The sequence below is a fragment of the Etheostoma cragini genome, chromosome 19 (genome assembly GCF_013103735.1).
Source record: "Etheostoma cragini isolate CJK2018 chromosome 19, CSU_Ecrag_1.0, whole genome shotgun sequence".
NCBI lineage: Eukaryota > Metazoa > Chordata > Actinopteri > Perciformes > Percidae > Etheostoma > Etheostoma cragini.
Window position 1 is genome coordinate 7,179,013 of NC_048425.1, and position 26,616 is coordinate 7,205,628.

At 40.0% G+C, this 26,616-nt stretch overlaps 1 long non-coding RNA gene across 1 annotated transcript; it reads right to left on the reverse strand.

Moving 5' to 3' along the window:
* Nucleotides 1-387: 387 nt before the first annotated feature.
* LOC117934910 lies at nt 388-23,037 on the reverse strand. Its single transcript, XR_004654611.1, has 3 exons — nt 22,927-23,037; nt 19,328-19,334; nt 388-400 (listed from the first exon to the last, which is right to left on the reverse strand). It is a non-coding gene; the product is annotated as an uncharacterized LOC117934910 (long non-coding RNA).
* Between the last annotated feature and the right edge of the window lie 3,579 nt (nt 23,038-26,616).

Genomic DNA, 26,616 nt, shown 5'->3' on the forward strand with positions numbered 1-26,616 from the left:
GATTTTGAAGCTAGTATTGGCCCTTTCGGTGCGTTTATTGTGAGTGGATTTCCTATAAAAGATAATAATAATCTTCCGGTGAAATATCAAAAGGTTTGATCAACATTTGAATAGACTTATAGTTTAATGTTAGCTGCTCCAAGCTTCCTGCAGTCTGGCAGACAACCCATTCAAAAGTAAACCCCAAATCTTGCTCACCAACGTCTGTAGCTCCAGGCCACATCTTCAGTGATTACAGGGGGCCCCTAACTTAATGCTGCAGCTAGAAAGCACGAGGGGCTACAGTCTATAGAAAGACAAGATTACAGACATATTGATTTCTCAGAGGACGACAACATCCATCCTGTGTGGCTTTGGGGTTGGTGTCATAAATAGAGTACTTTTTGCATGCCTTTAATTGCTTGATTAGTCATTGAAAGGGCAGTGATAACAGCATGATGTAGCATTATGAACACATGACATGGCTGCCAAGAACACCAGTGATATTTAAAGTCAGGCTATATCAGTCCTAATCTCCGACTTGAGGCCGTTGGCAAGCTACCAATTTCCTTGCCCTGTATGTTTTTTCAGGTTTGTTACTTCATGCATGTATTAATGTTCAGTGAACCCATTTTCTGCAAGAATGTAGAATTATGTGTGTGTGTGTGTGTGTGTGTGTGTGTGTGTGTGTGTGTGTGTGTGTGTGTATGTGTGTGTCTTGTAAAAATTAAGACATCCTCATAGCTGCTACACTGTGTGTCAAAATATGGATATCTATAGCTAGGTTCACCCATGACTGCTGGCCATGTTTGTTACAGTATTGTTCAAATATTAAACGCTGGAATATATACAGTAACCTAATGCCCCTTTGTATAGGAATTGTGCTTACAGAGTTACATTCATCATATCAGGGAAACATAATTCATGCATGAGCCTTTTCAATGTGGAGTCCTAAACATCCTATATGAGCTCCTAAGATCAGTGAGAGGTAGGATTTTCGGTTAAATGTTAATAAAAACATTGTGTTTGGTGCATCTCTATATTGAACAGTGAATATTTGACTGATATGTCAAGTGCTTTGCACTGGCCATTTTCCTTTCCAAGATGTAAACAGGCTAGACATTTCAGATACAGTTGAAAATACGTCTTGTCAAAGACGAAGCTAGAATGTAGCGGTTGCTGAGCATGCAAGTTCTACTGCATTACAGTAGCAGAAGCATGTGCAGATCCTTCCGTATCCCTTCCATCACTTTTAATAAATTACCTTTTGCTGAAGCTCCTACAGATCCTAGCAATTGTGTTGAACTATGATGGGGGGGGGGGGGGGGCTTGGGGATAGAGTGCTCCATTCAGCTGTTGGAATGAATGCATCCCTACTGAGCTGTTGGCTGTGGAGCCACAGCAAACCTGAAGTGGCTATAGCCCTACTGTAAATCAAATTGCCTCCCGGTGCTCTCTGCCTCCCTGCATTGTGCCGGCCCTGTTCGCTCTGCTACCCAATGTGTCAGAACGGCTCACGTCCGCGGCATGCAACATCTCTCCCCTGGCTGCTGCCTCTTCCTGTGAGCTTCACATAGCTGTCTGTTTCGCTTCCACTAACGCCCCGCATCGCCTTCTCCCCTCTCTCACTTTGTCTTTAGCCATCAACCTCTCTATGTCTCTTTTTTTTATTTTTTCTACCCTCCTGCTCTCTTCTCCTGCACCTCCACCTCCGAGTGATTTTCTGCCTGCTGAATATGCAGGGCAGAGTGACACGTTATTGTAATGATGTCTCACCACAGTGCCCTGTCTGTCCAGACTTAAAATGAGTCCAAAGAGCAGGGGGAGTGTCAACATAAGAGGACAAAACCTGGGATGGATTGTTCTGTTTTGGGAGCTGGTGATGTCATGCTTTTTCTTTGAGTTTTGTATATGGTTCATACTCTCTTGCACAAAAAGAAAAACAGTGATAAATTTACTTGGAAATAAAAACAATTGTCTTGTTTTTAAACTATAATGACTTGAAAAGGGCCACAATAATGACTCCAACCATGATACAAAAACCAAATAAAGCTTTAACAGTAGTTTTGTTTGTACATTTTTATCACCCAGGACATTGCATTGCCGCTCATTGTCCTCCATGTTTCTCTCTGCTTTATTACATCTCTGCTTTCTCCCTGGAGATAACAACATGTTCCACACTGTCCTCTTTTGGACGATTAGGGAACTGCATGCTCTGAGCCGAGCCCACAGTGCTGAAAGGAGGAGAGGAAAAGAAAGAACTGAGTGATAGAAAGACAAAGACAGCAACCGTTTCTTCCTCTGTACACATACCTGACAATATGTGCGTACAGATAAACCAAACTGCAACGTCAGCATTTTTATCTGACTTTGACTATCAACATCAAATCAATTTTTCTGAATGCACTTATCTCTCACACACACACACACACACACACACACACTATAAAAAGAATTGTTTGTGTACAGTCAGCACTAAACAGATGGGTTTTGTAGCTTAGATTTCAACACTGTGACTGTCTCTGGAACTATAACAGACTGTTCCACAATATTGATGCTCTGCTGCTGCCTCTTCATCCTGCATGCAAGTGTGTGTGTTTACACTGAGATGACCATAATATTGGATGTCAAATTACGTATCCGGATTATGTTTTGTATGTTAAGAACAGTGGTGAAAAGTATCAAGGGTTAATCTTTTATAGCAATTTTATGTGAATGAGTATTACCTTTTCATGTTACGTGGGACTTTTACAGTGGTTAAAATATTGTACTTTCTACGGCACTGCATTTATTTGACAGCTATAGTTACCTACAAACTAACTTTAGAGTTTACAACTTGAGTTGTATTAATTCAGTTTATTAAATTCAGCTTGGACCACTATCAGAAAAATGAATCACTTTCCGTTTTGATAACTGATACATGCAAAAATACAAAACATGTTAAGTTCTGAAAAGTTCGAATTGGCAGCATTTCCTTCTCCTAATCTGCAGTAAATGGAATGATTTTGCTTTTAGACTTCCAGATGGACAAACAAGATATTTGAAAATAGTCACTTATTCATGATGATGGGAATTTCTCATTATTTGCTTAGTTTTTACAAATAAACAAGTAATGTATTGATTTAAAAAAGACAGTTGGCAGATTAATTTAATATCCATCACATGGGGGCCATTTCTCTGCATTGTGTACTGTTTTTACTAAGTACATTAACTGATAATACTCTGTATATACGCATTTTTTCTTAAAGAGCAGCTAACTATTTACATACATTTGACATACCTTACAACCCAATTTGAACTGCAAGCTTAACGCTATTTCCACAGTGCTGCAGAGGAGGGTCTAGCTAGTCCACACAGCATTCTGGGATGAGAGAAAAACGTGCTCTGGTTTATTGGCTTATTTCTTTTTTTAAAACCAATCACAATCAGAGCCGCTGCAAAACGGTCTCGGGAAGTCTTGCTGGAACATGTACGTTCCAAAGATGTATTAGTCGTGCAACAGAAGACTCAGTTTGGACATACAGTACAGTCTATCTAGCTGTCTCAATTTACCCCGCAGAAATCTGAGGAACAGTTAACCATAGTCCTTATGAAACGACCTGAGTTTAAAATTCCAACATAAGGAAAGCAGAAGGAAATCGACATTGGCAAAAACACATGCATCCTGCGGAATTTTTCCTGCAACACCGGAATGATCCCGGAAGTGGAACACAGTGGATATAGACTACTCTTTAAGTAAAATTTTCAGTGTGTAACTTTCTTGTAATCTAGTGTTTCTATTTTTACTTAAGTAACAGATACTGCATGTCCTCAACCACTGGTTAAAAGCATTCTTACTTCCAAAATATTATTAATGTGATCATATAGTAATTTAACAGGGTGAAGCAAAGTAATCCGCATCTTAAGCATCTGTTGTGGAAAAAACTGTACCTGTAAGGGTGAAACAATAAGCCAAAATAAAGACACCTGTGTGCAAACACAACATTGCCCAGCATGCTCCATGTCCATGAGCCCCTAGCTGGTATCAGCCTCCAGCTAATTACAATTTCTCTTGCATCTTAATATCAGTTCATAAAGCAACGCAGCACTAATTAGGGAAAGAGAGTGAGATGATATCCAATTAGGAGGCCTGTCGCTCGTCTCAAAACAAGCGATCCGACCCAATTCATCTTCACCTTGCATGCTCCACAGCTACATGGTCGGAGGGTGAGTTTCTTTGAAGGGATATCCAGTGTTCCCTGATGGTTTACACTATTAGCCAGTCAAAACATGCCCAACAATACAAAGTCATGGTAATGATGAGGACAAAGCTAGGGCATCTTTGCTTACATGGGCAGAAGTGTTTCTTTTGAATGTAAAGAATCTGGCAAATGCACTAACCAGGCAAAGCAGAGGCGTTTTTCAATGGAACCTTAGGATTAACAAAAAGGCAATTTGAATGAAGAAACGTCCCCCACCTCAACATATATATATATATATATATATATATAGACTTTAACACCCTTCCAATCTGATCTCATTGCTCCCTCTTCTCTCTTTACTGAACTCCTTAATCTCACTGGCATTTTACAGTAAAGCTTGGCTATATTCTGATTGATCATTATTTACTGTTACTTATGTTATAATTGTAGGCTCTGTGTTTTGTTTGCCGATGTGGGTTGTTAGGTCATTTGTTTCTGTTCGCTTGTTGTGTTTTTTTTATGTGTGCAATGTTTTTTTTGGGGTGCCTTATTCAGGATCCCCTCGAAAACGAAATAGTACATCTCAAGGCGTTAGCCTAATGAAATAATTTCAATGTATTTCATCTGGAACTTGCCCAGCTTTACAAAAACCCTTTTAATTCAAAAGCCACTCAGCACTGACCATCAAACCCATTTTTATATGGTCTTTGAACACCCTATTATCGAATTAATTACTTAAAATAATAAGGTCACTTATTAAAAACCACTGAATCAAGGTAGTGCTGCACTTAGAGAGAGAAGAAAAATGGAGGGGAAAAGGCATACACTATATTTCTGTCTATAGATGCACTCAAGGAGCGGAAAGAAAAGAAATATTCATCAGGTTCTTCTGCAATGCAAGTCACTCAAGAATGGCCTGCCCTGCTGGTCATTTCCTATTTTAGCAGGAGACTGGTGGGGGTAAAACAGCCCCCTTACAGACCAGAATCAGATTAGTGTCATGGGGCCAGCTGCCGTGAATGGGAGTCATGTCGGTGGGTGTCGGCGAGGGGGTCCGCCTGTCACCACCCCGTGTCATTTCAGCCTGATGGCCTCGTCCCCGTAGACATCAGAGAGTAGCCGATGTAATCTGCAGTCATTCAGCAGTGACCTGGAGAAATGGAAACCAATGCTAGCGGTGAGAGGGAGGGCTGAGACAGATAGAGAGTGAGCGATCTGGTCAGCCCATGTATTTATCTACCTGACACTCTGAACTCCGCAGGACCAGCATAAAAACCATCCTTCCTCTAACGTTTTCAAACAAAATCCTAATGCAAAAGGAAGCAGCGGCACGGCAAAGATCTGAGATTGAAGAGCACTTGGCTAATTGACTCAAATGATACATCAAGACATATGCCTACCTAATTGCAGGAATCACTCCAGCATTCTCTTAAATCGCAGCATAAACACTTGAGGCACTGGCAAATAGTCAAACTGGCTTGGTCCGCATCTGATCTGAGTGATAATGAACTCATTTGAATATATTTCTACCCTAGTAATTACAATCTAATCGGAATTGATGGATTACTTGGGCCTATCTTGCATGAAACATTTATTATTACAAGCCCCAACACATGGTTGGAGCATTTTCCACATCAAACACCAGTGTTTAGAACTAAGAACAGACTAATGAGGTGGACATTATGCATTAAATAGAGCTACCACATGTGTACTTTGCGCAGTGGTACAGCATATGCATCCCTCTTTGCATTCCAAATAGCCTTAATATGCCATTTTCTACACACAAAATCTCAAGTCAAGGACACATGAGAAAAATATATACATATATTCAATATGTAAATTAAAACAGATGTATAAAATAAAAAAAAAAAAAAAAAGAATACCTTCAAAGTTTCTATGGCCCCTCTGCTTTGCCCTTCCAACAACATATGGTGAAAAAAACAAGTTTTGTCTTTTGACATATTTATGTATTCGACTGAATTTTATTATTAGAACACACATTTACGTAATTCACCACTTGGCGGCTGTCCAGCCAGCTCCAGTATCTCGAATGATGGCAGCTTGGCTTGGCTTTGTCCACATCACTGACCTGCATTCTCAATGGCCTCCTAAAAAAAAAAAAAGGGCTCAGGGCCTCTTGGAAGCAGAGGGGATTAGCCATACAAGCAACTCCTCCATTTTGGAGATTTTGTTATTGAGTTGCACTTTGCCAATGCTAATTGCCTGAGCCCACGCAGGGTCAGAGAGGGCCACCTCCCCATTGGGATGGATCTCTCCACTTCATCTGGACATAATATTAACTCTGGCCATGATTTGCGTCAGCAGGCTCGAGTTTAATTTCCCTAAATCACATTCAGGCACCCTGGCAGAATCAATAAAGACACAACAGTCAGGGCCATCCTTTGTCCAACATTGCATCAGGAGATAGAGGCCAAAGTTAGCGGTTCAACTACATATATGATGTGGAAACCAAGAATTGTAAAGATCACACAGTGATATTATACACTTTAGGGCATTTTGCTGATTTCCAAACAAGTTCTGCAAGTATTCTGGAACTTCTGTGTTTGCTGTTCATTTCTTCAGTCATGGTAAAGCCTGTGATGTTGATGAACAAAAAAAAGTGAAAAGAAGAACCAAAAGAAGGTGTGATGATATGCAACAATGCCTTGTTTTTGAATAAATCTTCCCTGTTAGGCAAAACCAAAATGGTTAGTTAGAATATAATATGAGCATGACAAAGTAAAGCCAAAACAATGTACGTTTGGTCCAAAATGACGTATAAAGTTGTCGAAGTCATCTTACCACAAGGTCCATTTCCTAGCCGTTCTGGAGCTTTCAGTCATGTCGCACGATCGTCAATGTTTCAATCTTCTTCTGCTGACAAAATCCACGTTATGTGATCGGAAGCTCCAGAACAGCTACTAAAGAATCCTGGATAGTTCAATGCTACTAAACAGATTATCACCGTGGCGTCCTGAACTGGATCCGTCAGCTTGTATTAACGACCACATGGCAAGTAACGAAGAGACATTTACAGGTCAAGTCTTATCAACAAATGCTTGAATACCTTTGTGTACATATGTGTGTACAATGCAGACGGACATGTAAACATATTTGTTTACTTTAAGTACGACTTTAATACAATGCGACATACAGTATACATGCTCTACGTGTGACAAGATTTAATGGAGTGATATTCCATAGCAACAGCACAAACCAAGACGGGGAAAGAGAAAAATGGTTCTTTAACCATGTAGTACATCCATAGTGATCAAATCTAAAAATAGAAGTAGTTATACAAGCATGTGTGCGCCTGAATGTGAGTGTGTCTTCTGCAAGCACAAACTGATCTTCAAGCTCCATCGCAAATAAATATGAAATGCAATAATATATCCTAACAAGCATCAGACCCAGTGTGTAAAAAGTGGTCTGAATTTGCCCCAAAAAGTAAAACCAGCTGCTAAGAAACTACTGCATCACTCTGGAAGAAAGGTATGGAAATAATCTTTTCTAACATGCCATTTTAGCTTCAGAACAAAGCATTTCAGCTTTCATGGGTGGCATGTTCTCAGGATGCTGACTGCTTTAACATGGTATTTCTCAATCAGTGAGCCGTTTAACCCTTGTCATCCAGTCGACCACTAACTTCTAGTCCTTCTTGGTCAACATTTTAGATGAACCTTTTTCTATGCTTTTTCCAACGTCTTAAATGATAGTCACTTTTTTAAATGTTTTTTTATTCATGGTCAATACATTTAATCTAAATGACATTATACCTCACTTTTTAGTTTAAAAAAGCAGTAATTATGAATTATTTTCACTTATTAAGATCAGAGGATGTTGATGGATAATCAGACTGTTTTTAAAACTTTTACACTTTTGTTTTGAAATGCTATAAAAATTGAATAAACACCAGCAATTAAATGGAAGTAATCATCAATTTTACCTGCGAAGAGAACATGACAAGACCTGAGGACAAGACAAGGGTTGAAGAAATATCACATTAAATCTTCTATGAAAATGACAGTTCTTTTTGATTTAAATCTATCAAACATGTGGCAATTTTGAGAAATGATACTGAAAAGTAATGTTACTTAATTGTGGTATAAGCTGTGAACACATTGACATATGTATTAGCATTGGTATACAGTTGCCTTTTTACACATCAAGCAGACACAGAGCGACATTATACTTAATTAAAGTTGTGTTCCTGGCCAGCCAGTTCAATGTATTCCTTTAACCTCTGTTTTGGTCTCTACCAACTCATGAGAAAAGCATCTGGCCAGCATCAAATGTCTCGAGATGCATGAAGCAACAAAGTAAGGTGTGCTAATACCAAAACAATGAGATGGAAGAAGACTTTTTTTAATGTTATGCTATTACATGCTGCGGTGAATTAGTTCTATCTATAATACGTAACATATGTTTTGCACTTGTGTAGTTTTGTTGTCTGTGTGAGAATGTCTTCTGCTATGTGAGCACGGGTGGGTGATGTCTGTCCCAGAGATAGTATTTTCTTGTATTGATTTACAATGGGGTCCAAACAGTTCACCAGTGTGGCCAACCAAGGACTGGAGCACACAGTATTTTAATCTGTCAAGATGTCACCAGCTTTCGACAAGAAAGAGTTGGGGGTTATGTTTTGATGGGAAAATATACACACCCACACAAAAAAAAAGAAAAAAAAACAAAATCAGTCACTCACTCAATGTCCAATGCAGGGACTCAATTTCTGCCCTTTATATCCCCACAGACATCTCAACACAGTTCACTGAGTTCTACAACAGCCTGCTGACAGTGCTCTTCTTCATTCAGTATGAGCTCATAACGTCAATGATGGTGTGAGGATAAGGTACATGTTTTGCGTAATTTGATATTACTTTTCTATCCTTTTGGATATCAAATCAAGTCAGGTTTATTTCATCCATGAAATGGAAATTACAGTGCTCATACCTGCCTTAATACCCATAAAAACTAGAGCATAAATACAATAAATACACTACAGTACAATAATATACAGAAATACAGCAAAGTGAAAACTTATAAAAATGTACTTCTAAAAGGCTTGATGTGCTGTCTGATAGTCTGAGGTATAAAAGAGAGAGCATACCGCTTGGTTTGTGTCACAGGAGGCCTTAGCCTACCACTGTGTTCCATAACCCTGCCAGTCAGATTACCATGAAGAGCGTGACCCTGGTCCCTTGTTATTTTCTGTGTCCTTTTTACCAGACGACCGTCATATACAGTACCTTATCCCATGTATTTAACTCTCCCACCATTTCCCCAGCCCCTTTTAGTCACTCCATCAATCCTGGCCTTCTCAGTTACCCCAGCGTTCCCCCACCCCACCACACAGTAATTCAAAACACTACACATGACTGACATAAAAAACATTCTCACCACATCCGTATTCACCGTGTTTAAGGACTGCAACTCTCCCTTGCTGATAAGCAGATTGGCAAGGTTTGAGATACTGCTCCACCTGGGGCTTCAGACTATTCAACACAATTTTCTCACATACCTTCATAGCTATGGAGGTTTGAGCCATTGGTCTTAGATCCTTCATATACTTTATATACGGCTTTGTTTTTAGGTACTGGTATAATGCAAGATTGTTTCCATAAATCAGGTAACACTTTGAGAGAAATACTTTTTAAAAATCCATGAAAAAATTGTTTGCCAACTGAAAAGCACAGCCTTTTAATACTTTTGGAGACAGTGCATCTAGACATGCTGCTTTGTTAGCTTTCAGCCTCATAAACACACCATATACCTCCTGAATGTTTGTTTTAGGATGTAGTTATCATCCTGTGTGCTCCCAATCATTTCCTTAAGTCTTTGTCTTTCACCAGAAAAGTCTATTTTGTCAAATCTATTATAAAACTGATTTAGGTTATTAGCATATTCCCTTGTGCCATTTAACTGGAACCTATTCACATTCCCTTTCCCATATCTGCTCATTAACCGCATTCCTTCCCAGACTCTCTTCATATCATTCACTTTAAAGTGATTTTCCATTCCGCATTTTAACCAATAGTTCTCTTTATTTATTTCCCTTTTAAGTTCTTTATGGATCTTTTCAGTGTATTTGTGTCTCCTCTAGCAAAAGGATTTCCTTTTGTCATTAATTAACCTTTTAATTTCAGCATTCAAACGGGGTTTACAATACCTTAATCCTCTTTTCCTCTACAACCACATGATTGCAAAAATTGATATACCCACATACAGACTCAGGAAGTTCATTTATGTCCTCGGCACAGCTTTCAAATACCGACCAGTCCAGCTTTTTAAAACGCATCTAATAAACCAACCTCTAATAAGTAATATTTTTCTGCCGCATTAGATTTATGGTAATGATTTGCAAGTGTGCATTCCACGTATCCTGTTACTTTAAAATGAATCCTGCCTGTTTTTATTTGTCAGTGTTGATGCTGCCAGCTGGGAGTTTTGAGGTAGCAGCTGATTCCCTAGACAGCTGCCGTGATGTTGCACAATCAGCTTCTGGAAAGCTGTTATAGGCTAAAAGGTAAGATGTTAAATTACAATATTGTTTTTAGCCTGTAAGTGGAACCTTGTGCATGCAGTGTGTGTGTCATGTACTGTACACACACACACACACACACACACACACACACTTTTCTCCAAGGAATAAGATGGTATTCCTGAGAGATGGCACTGTAACTTGAAGTGAATTGGAAGTTGGAAGGTGGCTGTTAACAAAAACACACTCAATTTCTGCAGAACTGTGCTGATGTAGATATTTTTTATTAAAGTTGGGTGTTGCTGGAAGGAGCCTGAAAGTATCACTAGTTGAAAGCACTGTTAAGATTATTACACTGGGTGCAGTTATTCCTTAAATACAATTTGGAGGTACTATACTTCATTGTGTCATTTCAGAGGCAATATATTACTTTCTTTTATTAGTTATATTGTCTAGTTAACTGCAATGTTATGACTTTACATAACAAAAGTTATGATCGACCTATAACATATATATGTTATGTGGTAAACTCAGAGGTCAAAGTATAAAGAAGAACTTCATGGTGAGATCAATGTGTTACCATAAATGAAAACACTTTGAAAACACTTTACAGCGTGTAGAGTCTAACTGTTGACAGTGTCTCAAAAATGTAAAAGACAAGATAAAAATAGAACCAGCATCCACCTCCACTGGCCACCAAAAAACTTTTCTTACATATCACGACAATTTCTTATATGAAAATGTTCAGCTGCCCTTTGGAAGTATAAAAAAAGACACTGTGGCAGACAGCAATGCACGCCGCTACTTTGGCACCCACTCATTTACATAAATATTGTTATTTACTGTTCTGCATGTTCCTGTGCTGATGTATTCTAAAATATGGCAACCAAGCTCAGGTATACTGCCTCATTATGAGAGAAGCTATTTAACAATGTAAACACTAACTTTTGCCTGTGCAATATTCCAAATGAAGAAACAACCCAGTGCTACTAATTATTAGCCAGTCTTTTGTTTCCTCAGGTAAAAGTGAAAGTGAAAGAGTTATCTCGTTTTCCTCCTGCACAGCTCCTGTGCAAGCATAAAGTTAGTGCTGCCTGGAGAGAGAAAGACCTAAATCCAACACTCGGCCACATGCAGTGAGTAATATATTACTTCTGAGGAGGAGTCAGCTTAATTGCTCGCTAAGACATTAAATATAAAGCAAATATTGACAGTCTGGGAATATGTTTAGTGGGTGTGGTTAGGAGTCGGTTTCTAAAGAAAAGAGGAGGTTTCAGCAATAGGGAAGGGTGTGTGTGTGTATGTGTGTGTGTGTGTGTGTGTGTGTGTGTGTGTGTGTGTGTGCCTATGTTGTTGGAGGCTCATCTATAATGTACAAAGACGATTAAGTTTGAGCAGCAGCCGGTGCTGATCGACAGTCACTTGAGTGGTGAGGTGCAGATAAGGATGAATGCAAATATACAGCAAGAGTGACAGATTAACCTTGGACAAGGTTGAGCATTAATGTTGTGAACAAGCGGGGAGCACTGTGGTGCCTGATGAGGTAAAAAACAAACACACGCGAGCATGCACAAAGACAACAGCGGTTTTAGAGACAACTACACACTCACTTATGTTCAGTTATTCATTTTAGCTGTGTACACAATTGTTAATTGATTATTCATCAATCACAATCTTCATGTCATGGACTGCATATTGTTTTAATAGACAATTTAAAGCGGCACTAAGCAAAACTCCAACATCCAACATTCCTTTTTTAAACCTCCAGAAGGAAGAGACGATCAATTCTTCAAGCCACATTGATTACCATCACGTCGTTTCCCTTTGTGTCTAAATTTAACAGCCATCTTAGCTATGTTCGTGCTCTCACACTGTGTTAGATTTCTTGCTCCAGTGCATTGTGAATGTGGCCGCAAAACATTCTTGAAGTAAAGAGTCAGGACATGCAGAGAGCATTTTTAGTGTTCCATTATAATGGAATTTCTAATAATGATTATGGATTGTTCATTACAAATAAAGTAATGCTTCTCAAGAATTTCATTAAAGTACTTATATTATGCTGTTTAGCTTTTTCCTCTTTCCTTATATATCTTTTTGTGCATGTGATAGGTTTACAAATTTAAAAAAAAGCCCAAAGTCCACCCCAAAGGGAGTTACCATTTTCAACAGAAAACTCTGTTCACAAACTGCTCCAAACAGCTCTATTGTAGCTTTTACTCATACTCTGCAACTGACAAACTAGCAGTGCATCTAGCCACAGCGCATGTACAACTCCCACCAAAGATGGAATAGAAGTGAGATGCCTCGCTCTGTAGCTAAAACAGAAAGCTCAACACACAGGGTGAAAAGAGGAGCTGTAGCAATGTGCAGTACAACAAAAATATGGTTGTTTTTTTTTAAATTAAACCGTGTAAATGTATTCTGATATAACCTCTAAATATAATTATGAACCTGAAAATGCACACAATATGAGCACTTTAACTTAAAACATGTTTTAGCTACTATTTATGACTGACATTTCTGCACATGGGGAGGCTTTTATTGTGAAGCAATCCCAAGAAACCCAATGATTAGCACTGACTGCAAAAATGTGTACAAAACAAAAGGCTCCTTTCTGGCATCCTTAAATTTGGCTAAAGGTTTGTTTTGTTGGGCTGTAAACAAAAACACCAGTTGCTTTTCTCTCATCATACATGACTGAAATCGTAAGGATTACAATTTAAAAGTAAATCGGTTAAAAGAAGTAAGTAAAATGTACATCCCCGGGCGCATTTGTATATGCACGCACATGAATTAAAACAGTCGAGTTTGAGTTCATACACCAGCAAGCACACTGAAATAGATCATGTGCACACACAGACAGAGCAATGGAAATAGGAAAATGAATGGTAATTCCATGCATTTACATAATGTCACTAAACCTTGCTGTCATAGAAAGAGACAAGAGATTAAATGAGCATGCAGGCTTATTTTACAAACATACATAATGCTGTTACACAACTATCACTCTCATTGAAGACCACCAAGCTTAACATGGAACAGTGACTAGTGACATATACATGTCTCTTTGTAACTTTCTGCTATAACGCGGATTACTTTCTTATTGGATGACACCATGGAGCTAGCTACCCCCACCCCGCTATAAATGATAACAGCTATCTCAGTCTCTGTCGCTTCTACCTTTCTTGACGTCACATGCAGGGAGACAGTATCTAGGAGCAGGTAAAAATAGTGCGGCAGGGGTAAGAGACATCAGCTTGTGATGTGCTGAGCAGATGGAGGAAGGAAACGGTGAATACCAATAAAGCAGATAGATTTGGCCTGGGTGGCTCTTACTGTACATTATTTGTCATATTGCTCTGTGCTGAGCTCTTTTGAGGCCAGAGGATATGAAAACCCTGGGCAGGTATGTAAAAAGGACCGAGTGTGAAGATGCAGGAGACTTAATCTTGCACCCCGTGTTGGGTTGTTGTTTTTATCATAGCCAGGGAAAACATTCTATCAGTGACTGATTGCCACAACAGTATATGATCCAGCAAGCTGTTTCTTTGTATCATGTAGGATTGCACCATGAATGAATTCCAAGTGTGTGCTGTAAGAAATCATTGTTGAAAGGATACATGTCATGAAGTAGGACTGGCTCTGTTCAGGCAGAATACTGTCATTAGGATCTGTATGTGGATATTTATAAAGAAATACACCATCTAAAAATGCAGTCCTTGGTCCATCCTGGATGAATAAAAAAAACTAACGTTTCTTTAATCTGGACTGATATGTATTGACACATGGTAAACAGCTGGAGATATTTTCCATTAAGATTCTGTACAGACATTCATGGGCCCCAAAGGATTAATCCTTATTACTTTTGTGTTCCCCTTTCTTTTGTTCTCGTGCCAACATGAGGTTGCCGTTTTTGTACTGAATGAATTGTCTCAACAACTTTTGACTGCCATACAATGTGGTATAGATCTCAATGTTCCCCAAAGGATGAGTTGTAATAACTTTACCTGGTTTCCGACCCTATTTCTTTGCACTTTTTGTTTTGTGCTTATTGGAAAATGTTATCATGTTAAGACACTAAACTACAGTAAGATGGTGAACATGTGCAACACTACATCTCCTGAAGATTAGCATGTTTGTCAGATTATTGATCTTGTTTGCATTTGGCCATTTAGCTCATCTTGGAGAAAAGGAATGACAAAATATACTGCAGTATCAAGGTGGGTATTTTCAAAAGGCAAGGTCTACAACATACAAAGCTGATTACAATAATAGGCCACTCATGAAACTTCCTGGGTTGACAAAGAAGTACTTGTCCTTGTCCAATATCAAGTAGGCATACACACACTCCACAAAAATGATATGATATAGTACCATAAATTACCTATTTTCACAGACGTCTGGATGAAGTCACATTTTCTTCCAGTAATTGCAAACACTTCAAAAACTAGTCTGAGTCACCCTCTGAGCATGTTTTCTTAGAGTAAGGTAACACAGTTCATCCGCCAGACCCACCATGCAGACCCTTAGAGCCGATTAGAGAACATTCCTCTATGAAACTTTCTCAGATCACACCAGTCCAATTTTGCTTGAAAAGGCACCACCCTAATAGGCGGTAATGAAGGAAATCCAAGTTTTCCACTTTTTCACTGATTCACCATCCAGCTCAAAGATTTTCTCTTCTGCTGATAAGGAGAGCTCACTGTACGTGAAGTTAATAATAAAAACCAGCACGACGAGATGAACGACAACAGAATCAGGAGAAGTGCATTCCCAAAACCAGAACTTCTGAACACAGGCACTGGGAAAAAAAGTCACAATGTATTTTCATTTAATTGCACAGAGAACCAATCATGTACTACATAAAGTGTACAAACCATACCACGCAGTAAGGAAATCATAATTGGGAATGTGGAGAGTGAGCTCAGTTGCCATGCAATCCATGTAGTTTAATGGATAAAAATGGTGATAAGAAGCTTTTGGAACGGAGCTGCTAATGGGTAAACAAGATGGGATGATTGATAAATTAATACTTAAAATCAAAATTGTGCTGCTACTGCTGAGGAGAAGAAAAACAAACTGAACCGGCTGTTGGATTGTCATGGGGCTTCATCATGTCACTTTTAGCTTGAGGTAATGGCAACAGGATTGCAAAATCAACATTTAAAGACTTGATATCAGGCCAGTATCAACTACTAAATGGAGTCCGGTTCTTGAAAACATCTATGTCCTTTAGTGCATGTCTGATTACATTTGAGGGAACTTTGCGGAAAAACTGAACATTATATACTTTGGTTGTTGCCTTTTCTATACTACTCTTAGTTCCATTTCCTTAGTACCTGGCTGTTTACTTCTCATATGTGGGATCCGAGTTCATAAAAGATGGTTGAGCTGTGGTTCAACTACTTATTTGTGCACTTTTCCATTCCACCCCAGAGTTTTGTTTGCACTCCACAGATTTTGGATTTCTTGAACGTCTCCAGACCTATGAACTGTCTTGGCTCGATTCCTAGCAATGCCTGGTGATGACAGGCACATTTCCTGTTGTCATCGCAGTTTTTTATCTCTATAAATGCTAAATAAAAAAATTCAAGCCACTGACATTCAGTTTACCAACAGCTGAGGAAAACCCAAGTGCAAAGAAAAACGGAGGAACAGGACAGTTCTCAGTGTTAATAACCACAACAACAAGAGTGCGGCAAAAGACCCCACTACTGCCAACAGGGCAGACCCACTAGATACTCACTGTCACACAAACAGTGGGGAAAATGACACACCAGAGAAATATACTATACTTACACTAAATAGGGCTTGCAAAAATTACTACTGTTGATTCAAAACAAAGACAACACAATTGGTATTATCTTTTGACAGAACATGTTCCAAGATCCACACATCCAAAAACGGAGGCGAGAAAGTTGTAGAGCTATATATTGCAGCTTGCAGTCGGATAATTGGTGAGCTGATTTCTGACATAAGCTGCGTTCTAGTCAAATTGAAATTAGGAGCACCAAGGAAAACCGGCAGAATCAACATCATGGACAGCAGCCGGATGGACTTAAAGGGGCTGAGCAGCAGCAGCACCACAGACAAAGGTTGTGACAGAGAGCACTTTGAGTTTACACATGATTTTGATTCAACATTCGTTCTGTACTTGGAAACAGCAATTGACACCAAGTTAGTAAAACAATTGGTTGGGACAATGCCATTAAGCATACAGGATCATTTAATGAGCCACTCATAGCAGCACTTCCAGGTGACATTTCTTAATTTAATGAGTTACTGTTTGTACTTTAATCATGTGTTAAAAGGTCAACAAATTACCTTTATCGAAGCAGCCGCTTAAAGATAAAGGAAGCTTGAATTCCTGCTTATTTTTTGGCAATTGCTAATAAAGTAGTCTGTTCATCTTGGTTCAACTTTTGAACGGGCAGGAAATAACTCATGGGGTCTACTTTGGTCTTTCTCATGGAGGCATTTTTATTACCTGGACAATTTGATATGGAGCGATTTGTTTATGCCAGAGTGGCAGACGGTCATTTTTAATAATCACAGGATACATCAGCACTTCTCGGGTATACGCTACTTTTAACTTTGTGTGTGTGTGTGTGTGTGAGAGAAAGAGTGTGGTTGTGTGTGTGTTTAGGCAAACTGCGTAGGTTTGTATAATTATATGACTCAGAGAAGAGAAGTGCTAGAGATACCGCTGCTGAAAATATTATTCTCTCTCCAATGTTCCCATTCCCCCTCGGCTGCTCGAGGTAGAGAAAGAGAGAGGGAAAGGTTAGACCAGCAAGGGTGGGTATTGAAATTCAAGACCACTTCACCTAGCCCAGGAGTGGCTGTCTGAAGATTAATGAGCTATTTGGGGAGAGTTCAGCTATTTCACATGCACAGGGTCCACATTAGTGATATAATTAATTTGACAACACGGGGTGTTGTCACCCCTCAGTAGCGTGCCATGCGCCTATGATAAGCATTCCGTAATTAAACAACACCAAAAAAGATTTGACATTCAGAGTCTTCAGAGGAAAAACAACCTCAAGCTACAGTCCGATCCTTCCAGTCCTCACGAGGGACCTTTGCATGAGTTTTACATACTTTGGGATTAAATAATTGGATGTATATTGATTTTGGTGTCCACGCCCAGACTTGGAGAAATTACAAAGTGTGCAGGGAATCCAATCCAAGTATTTGCAATAGAATGGTTTCGGTGGTTGCTATGGTCACATGGCGAGACGCTGTGGCATATATTAAAAAAGTTGAACCATCCCGTGCTGTCCTCCCTCTTTCTGACCTGTATCTTATTTGTACTCTGCCAAATGCAATTGTGAAAAGCAGCAGCATTATCATCATTGGTTATGTTTCTTCAATACAAGACCTCCCATCTAGCAACTTTACAACATGCACTTTGAGAGAAGTTAGTGGGCTTTATGCTAATCTTCTCCCACGTGTAGCCTATGCACTACGCAGTTTGACTGTTCTGTGCATTAATGCGCATTGGCTGTACCTGAGAATCATATGGTCAGAGAGGTGAGCCGCTCTCATTGTTTAGATCTTGGCTTGTGACACATTTTAAAGAGATTGTTGCATGCATACAGCCGGGGTTTTGCATAAACTTGTCTTTAGTGGTTGTTTGCCTGGGTTCATGAATTGTAAATAACTACTAGAAGGTAAATAACACATGCCCTGAGTAGTGTAGCCTTCCAATGACACAGCTACAGTTCATCTATAGCCTCAAAATGTCATGTGCAGTAAGGTACAAATAAAAAATGGAAAAAAATGTGATGAAAAATCAATTGTTCACTATGTGGATAAATGCCAGGATGATTGTAGGATTTATGACGCTACATGTTAGACGCTAAATGGAATAACAACTTACTTTACAAACTAGCTGGTCAACCCTGGATGCACCCTGCCTTATAAGGACACTGTAGCATATAAGAGCTCCTGGGCAGGCTATACACATTGTGATTTTTTTCCAATGTGTGAATGCAACAAAGCTTTTCTTTCCTGTTTGGTTGTGCTCACCAGGGACCAGCCAGCAAGGAGACTTTAGATATACGTTTGTGCTGAAACAATCACATTTGTCAGATCTGTCCTCTAACCATTCATGTGGTTTATGAGAGTAAAACACGGAGAAACCTGCACATGAATACAGTAACTTGTGATGCATTTGTCCAAGAAATCTGAGCTGGATCTTTGTACTGGGAAGAAACAAAGAGCTCCTAAAGGAAACGTACATGAGCAGTGGGAATGATGTTCCATACATATTTCAACTCCATGTTCCATGTATCTGTTGCTTCTCCTACAGTTTTGCATTTTTACTAGTGATGATGAAGCACCATGCCTTTTGTGTGCTTTAAGCCTTTTTGTGGGAAATATCTACTGTAGGTTTAGGTGCAGGTGTGTGTGTGTGTGTGTGTGTGTGTGTGTGTGTGTGTGTGTGTGTGTGTACGCGCTCGTTGTGCTGTGGTGTGGCAAAATCAATGATACATAGGTGCCAAATTCATGATTTTGGCTGAAAAACATGAATCTCTCTACGATAATAACAAAAAAAATGAGAATAAACAGTATAATACTGACTGTGTTGACACCATGTCGCTCTCTCTTTCTATCTTCATTCTTAGCATATTTCTGATGTGGTCACCCACGGTGGGATTTCCTCATGAGTGCGCACAGTTACATGGGACCTGAGACACCCACAGAATTGTCTATGATCAAAGTATGACAAACCTGGCTCTAATCCAAACATTCATAAGTGTGTTTTTAGTGAAGTCCCAACAAATAAGTAGACCATCTGAGTGGACAGAATCAAACATACTGTGCAGTACTTTGGAAAGAGATTTACACTCGCACGCACGCACACACACGCTAATCGGCCATCTGCAACATTTTCTTACTAATTGTTATTCCTACCTTTCAGTGATGCCACTACTGTAAAGCAGCTTAGTCTTTCTGTGACCTTTCCATTGTTTCACAGGATGTTCTTTGTCCGACCGCCATGAATAAAAAGTCTCACTGTTGTGCAAGTTACTGTGTGTCTAACAATATTATACAGTAGGTGTAAACACTCAGGTAAGAAGACCATCGCACAAAATTAAGAAATATCTCCTTCCACTAGATGGTTCAGACCAGTAATTCCTCAGGAGGACGTCCATCCGTTGGTGATGGATATGCAGAGGTTTTGCACAAATCAATTTTACAGGATTTTTCAACATTTCACACTTAGGCAACATGGGCGGAGTCCATATTTATGTATACAGAAGCTTTGAGACTGGTTGCTCTCAAGTTTTGCTTGTCAAATCTGTAGCTCTAATGGCTCTGGGGAATGCTTTTTGTTGCATCAAACATAATGAATAATTTTGCATTTACAGTCATCTTCGCGTTTGTGCAATTGCATGTGTAAAAGCAGACTAAATAGGAAATGTAAGACATCCGAGAGTCTGTTCCTGTGTTTTTTTAGTTGTGTTAATATGACATATTTGATTATGTGTTTTTGTACATTTATAATATAGGGGCCTTTGTATGCTTATATTTATGAGCACAAATGCAATCATGTCAAATAAATATGTACACATGTGTGAAGTTGGACTGATTCTGCGTTTCATCACCAGCCCTAGGAGCTAAATGAGCCTCCACTGACAGAAAACTTAACATCGGACCAAGTTTGTCGCTTTCCCTCACCAGCTTGCCTGATAGGTAACACAGTCAAAATGGGCAGAAGTAATGGGAGACAACACAAGCGGAGGCCGTGCCAACAGCTCGCGGGTCCTGCACGTAGCGTGCTTTGCCCATACGACAGATGGATGTAGTCTCTGGACTGATTAATGTGTTCACTGGCCTGTGCTTCAGTAGCCGCGGCAATGAAGGAGTTCACAAAAGTGGTCTGGATATTTGTTCAGTCTCCAAAACAGGTGTAACACTTGTTTGTTTCCCTCATTCTGCTGCAGGTTGTATAGCCGGATGATGCAACCAAGCAAATCTGACACAGAGGTCAACCACACAATATTCACTACCAGAATACATGAATGAATTGAAGGGGAGTCAAACCATGTGTGCATAAATTCATCATTTAAACATAATGAAATACCACGACAGGTTGGAACAGAAAAACGCAGTTAAAGTCAAGGTGAAACGTTTTTAAAGAGGCTTTCAACATAACACAACACTAAGTGCTTCACAATGCAACAAAAAACAATGGCTTAAATTATGCAGCCTGCACATGTGGTTTTAACAAATCAAACTTGTCTTAACTGCTTAATCTTTTTTTATGTGGCACAAACCACTTGTTTTTTCTATTTTTTTCTGGTTTACATGCCACAGTGCTGTAGTATTTGCTCAGCAGAAGAGCCGGGGGAGTCCCTCCATTAGGGCCCTGTATATAAATAAGGAAAAATCAATATGCATCTTCCCTAGGCGGCAAGACCAGGGCCAAACCTCGATCACAGCATGGTGACACGGGAAGCTTGCTGGAGAGCCAACCAGGACGCCAGGACTAATAGTCTTCAAAGCCAAGTGACAGTGAGGCTTATCTATGGTGAGCAATATTTCCTGGGACTCCCTACAGATCTGGCTGGACAGTACGTGTTATCCCTTCCTCCAGATAAACCTCCCCTCCCACACACAGAACCTATACTGTATGTCACATCCAGGCTATAAGCTGCAAACACTCCACTGTACCCTAAACAGCAGCCATGACAGCCAACCTCTCAACTGCGAAAACAACTATAGTGTTTGTTCCGTAGCCCACCTAATACTCTGCTGACACACATTCCCCTCCTCCGCTCTCCACACGTGGTCATATGTTTTTATCCAGTCTTCAAAGATCCCTTCTTGCCCCTTTGAGATTAGTGGTGGGTAAAAGGTAAAAAATTGTGTTTTCAGCACAGTGACATCTAATCTGTTTGGCCAGCTTTAATTTCCCTTGACAATGTAAGTGCTGGTGGGCCACAAGCTCACGACAGACATACTCTTGTCAAAGGACAAGGATAGCAACATAGGAGAACATAGACTTCCACTTTCTTAGCCACTTATGTATTGGATTCCTAACTTTATGAATTGTTACAGTCTTTTATTAATGGCTAGAAATACCGGTTTCAGATTTTTTTTGCCAGTGCCAAAGCCATTTCTCCATGTTCTTAAAAGATCTGCAGCTAAATTTTGGCAACCTATCAATCGAACACTGATCTTATTATGCATATCAGGTATGTAAAACTCAAAGTGTTGACATTTGCTATTTTTTACATTTTTACATTCCCTACATTTTTTAACCATTTTCACCAATTCTACAGACATGCTTTTATAAATGTTTGGCGGTCCATCGCTTTTTACCAAACTGAAATATCTATGGAAATAACTGCTGGATGGTTAGCGAAGTAATTTTGTACAAACAAACATGGTCCCGAGACAACGAATTAAGGGTTAAGTAGAAAATGTTTAAATACCAACATAAACTTTTTTTTTAAATTAAACTGATTTTGTGTAAAGCACTTTGAATTGCCCTGTTGCTGAAATGTGCTATACAAATAAAACTGCCTTGCCTTGTACGTCTAACTCAACTCTCACTTTAATCTGTACAGCTGTCTGCACCTGCCCAATCAGTCTGGCATCCCAGCCCTGTCTCACTGGCCTAAACGCGACCTAACATGTTTATTTACACTTCAAGTCGGTTTTGGATAAGCGCACAATTGCAATGTTAATAAATTATAAATTTAAAAAAAAGGCCTGAACAAATATATTTATCTACATTTGGCAACCTAGGCAGAGCCCAGGTGCTGTGTCTCTGTTTAGAGCCAGAGGGCAGCACACTCTGATCCGGTTTGTAATCCCACAGATTCTGCCTTCACTTCTGTCTAACAGCTTGGGAAGCCAGACATGGGAACTTCATTGTTCGGTGTTAAGGAGCTGCAGTGTTTATTTATGGACCAACTGCACTAGACAACTCTGATGCGGTCGCCAAAACCTCCCTAACCTGCTACTTAAGGCTTTGAAAATTTGCAAACCAGACAAAACCAGCAGTCAATAGACACTCAAGGCCTGATCTTACACCCGGCACGGTGAAACGCCCGACAAAAGTGTCTTAGCCAGTTTAAGACCCATGTCATTTAAGGAGCAAATGCACCTGCACCCATCATTGCGCCCATGGATGTTCGGATCTTACAGGCAGGTGTGTTCAGGTGGATTCTTGGTGTATTGCTATCTTGAACCAGCGGGAAGCAGCATTTCATTGTTATTTTAAAGATTTCTTTTTTTCGGGGCATTTCCGCCCTTATTGGACCGAACAGCTAAATGAGAAAGGGAAGGGAAAGACATGCAGGAAATCGTCACAAGTCAGACTTGAACCCTTGACCTCTGCATCAAGGCATAAACCTCTACGTACATAAGCACTTTCTTTACCAACTGAGCCAAACCGACCAGTTTCATTGTCATTTTACCAGCGAATTAGTAAAATGTGTCCAGGCTTATGCACAGCGCGCGCACAGACTATGCGTGTTACACACACAATGCTCGTTACACACACACATACACACAAGGAAGCGCAGCAGTGGACAAACATGTAGTAGATTACATATAAAAATATTACGGTGAAAATCTGCCATCTTAATAGCATTGCACCAAGGTAAAAAATGTGCCCGGCTTTTAAAGTGAATAGGAGATGACACACTGATTGGTTTATCGTGTGTTATGCCTAAAACACACCTATGAATAATGAAGGCACTAAGTACAACCCTTTTGAACCATGCGCCTGGGGCATAGACACTTTTTTCTGCCGTCAAACTAGCAAAAGTGGATTTGGACACACCCTAAACGCACCCGCGCCATGCGCTTAATGCTGTGCGCTAAGAGCGATAAAATGGGGCCCTAAACGTCTCATGAATGCTTGATGGGACGGTTGCAGTCAACACAGTGGATGGAAGACATTTTCTGCACTTAATTATTCTGAAATCATTTTAAAACATTGTATTGACAAAATATCCCTGATGTAAAGCAAAGTAGCTTGGAAATATGGACTTCAGGGAAGATGCTGCCATTTTCTGTCCGTAAAGTCTGTAAATATAAAACATTAATAGCAAGGGATCAGTGCATGCCTATCTCAAACAGATTTAACAGACGTCAGCCCCCCACGACACTTCAGCATAAGGCAGGATGAGGAATGTTTCTTTTCACCTAAATAAGGAACATTACTTTTCAGGCACTTCTTATTGAGTAGCATATTAGCGCAGCAATGAAAAGACTATAGCTGTGATGTGTTACTATTTGTCTACACAAAATAGAGGCTATTTTTCATCCTGACAGGTGTAATGTGGCCATGTTATTGGCATATAGTGCAAGTAAGATGACTAACACAGGGGTTTCCTATTAGGGCTACAATCTCCTCATGTCATTTAGGTTGAAATTAAATTAGTGTGCTTGACACTTTGACACGGCAGTTCAGTCCCTCGTACCCATCTTTCAATTTCATGAAATCAGAATTACGTTGTCAAATTGCTGCCTTGTCTCAAGATCCATCGCCCTCTCCTTTGTGTAGCAAGTGCCCACTGCATCTCTGTGGAAAGATTGAGGAATAGATTGATCTCAGGCAGAAACAGGGACGGAGGGAGGCAGAGAGAGGTGGGAGATGGGGAGGGGAGTGTGTGTTTGCGTGTGTGTGTGGGAAGGTGGCTAGAAGAGTGGTAGTTGAGTGAATCAGATCTACATTTTCTACCACTTCGACATGTATCACAGTGGAGCCTGCTGCGATTACATTACAATGAAAACCTGTGGAGTTCACCACCGGGCGTCTGTCATTTCTGCCTGACAAAAAATACTCGGGGGGGTTCAAGGCAGGAATGCAACATTTCACATCAAAGGCCAGTGGAACATTAAATGGTCACAAAGCATTATCAGTTCAGCGTGACATGGGTAACGACAGATGATGAGCACAGAATATGCCGCAAAGTCCCTTTTAAATACATATCCGAATATCTGATCACTATCAAAGCTCACGTGCTGGAAACATGTCCATGTCCAGCTGGGAAACAGGCAAACCAATATATTGTGGAATTGTGCTGTAATAGCCATAATATGTTTTTATAGTTTTTGATAGTCATGGCAAGAAGGGGATGGTATTTGATTTTAGCAGAACATGAGAGCACAGTGAAAGCCACTGGTGATGAAGAGTCACACCCCTGCAAGTTTTGACTTAAAAGAGAATATTGAGTTCCATGTGTTATTTTCAGATCTGCTATGACAAGCTGTCCCAAAAATCACTTAAATATTACCTTCTCACACTTGTGAATAATAAAATTGAGGCTGCTGTGAGTATTTCATCATACAAGCATGGTTCTTTTGTCAAAGTATGGATTTGGCAAGAATATACTACTACAATGTGGATTTCTCAGATATGATTTATTTATTTATGGGCATACCATCATTTTTTAAACCCCCCTTTCCGCTAAATTGTTTGCTAATTGTTATTTGAATGTTTTGCCTTCTTAAATTGATGTATGGACAGCGTTTGATTCTAAAAGATGTGAAAACGTGTAACATCTAGTACACTGAGAATGGACTTCAGTATAGTACTGTAGGTGACAGTTTATCCAGCAGTTACATTTCTATATGTAAAAATGATTTGGATATACAGTACAAAGATTCTTAATTTTCCAATGACGACACATTGCACAGAGCTTGCAGGCACAAAAAAAGCTAACGGGTTCACCAAACCCGATATCAGGCACATGAGGAGGATTCATACGCTAGCAAATAAAAGTGTGTTTTGAGCCTTAGCTTACAGTAAAAAAAAGTCAATGGAGTGGGCCAGATGATGGGGAGAAGAATGCTAATCCACAGTCTAGGGGCTGCTACAACAAAGCGTTGACCTCTGAGCTTAAGTTTAGATCCCAGGACAGCTAGGTTGGCTGACCCCGAGGGAGCTGGCAGTAGAGTAAGGGGTTAGGTCTTTAATATAGGAGGGGGCCCGCCCTTCAGGGCTTTATAGACAACGATTGTAATATGGTGCCTATTCCAGGTACCTGTCAAAAGTCTAGCTGCGCCATCTAGGCATGGGCGGGTTCTGACGGAATGATAGCCTTCAGGACAAATACAGTATTTTAATTAAAGCGTTACAATCTTTTTTTTTTTTTTTTTTTAATTTCTGGGTAAATTTAGAACACACTGCACACTGGCAGGGAGGGATTACCAAACTACAGTTTCTCTCCTTGACCACAAATAACAGCTCCAACCTTAGGAACATTACGAAATTGAAACTGAAAATGTTAGTGGGTTTGACAGGACAGGAGCGACTAACTGATCCTAGTGTACAGAGAGGATGAGAGGCTTTAAAAGTGTGTGGATGACTTTCTCAAGATCTTTAAATGAGAGAAAACACCTGATTTGGGAAATAGTATGCAGTTTTAAGAAACTGGCTTTATACCTCATCAATTAGTTTGTCAAACTCAAAAGGTAGAACCGAATATCACACCACTGTTTGGGACATGGAGTTTGACAAGGGTGGACAGGTTGCCAAACTGCCAATTACCTTAGGGTATGAGGAAAACCTGAGTATTGCCTCCAAATTATCCAGCTAACTTCTGGAAGTCCTCAAATAGAAAGTCTACATGCTGTCGATGAAGGTGAAAGCGGTGTAATTCCGTCAGATTTCATAAGACAACTCTTCACCATCTCTGCCTGTCTGTCAGCCAGGTGGAGACTGATGGCTGGTCTCTGATGGGGTGCAGAGCATTAACAATGTCATGCATTTGCACAGAACGGTCCTCCATCACATCCCTGAGCACTTAGCCTGGGCGGCAGGGGGAGACCTGGCTCATCCCACCCATGACGGCTGAGACCATTAGGGTGATGCACGGTGGCACATTCCTCATCCTACACAGGAAGGGTGATGGATCCACTCTAGCCCTAGGCTCCAAATGGGCCTTCCTCTATTGGAGAAGGTAGGTGGGGGGAGGGGCGTTGGCACAGTTGTGGATGTGTGAT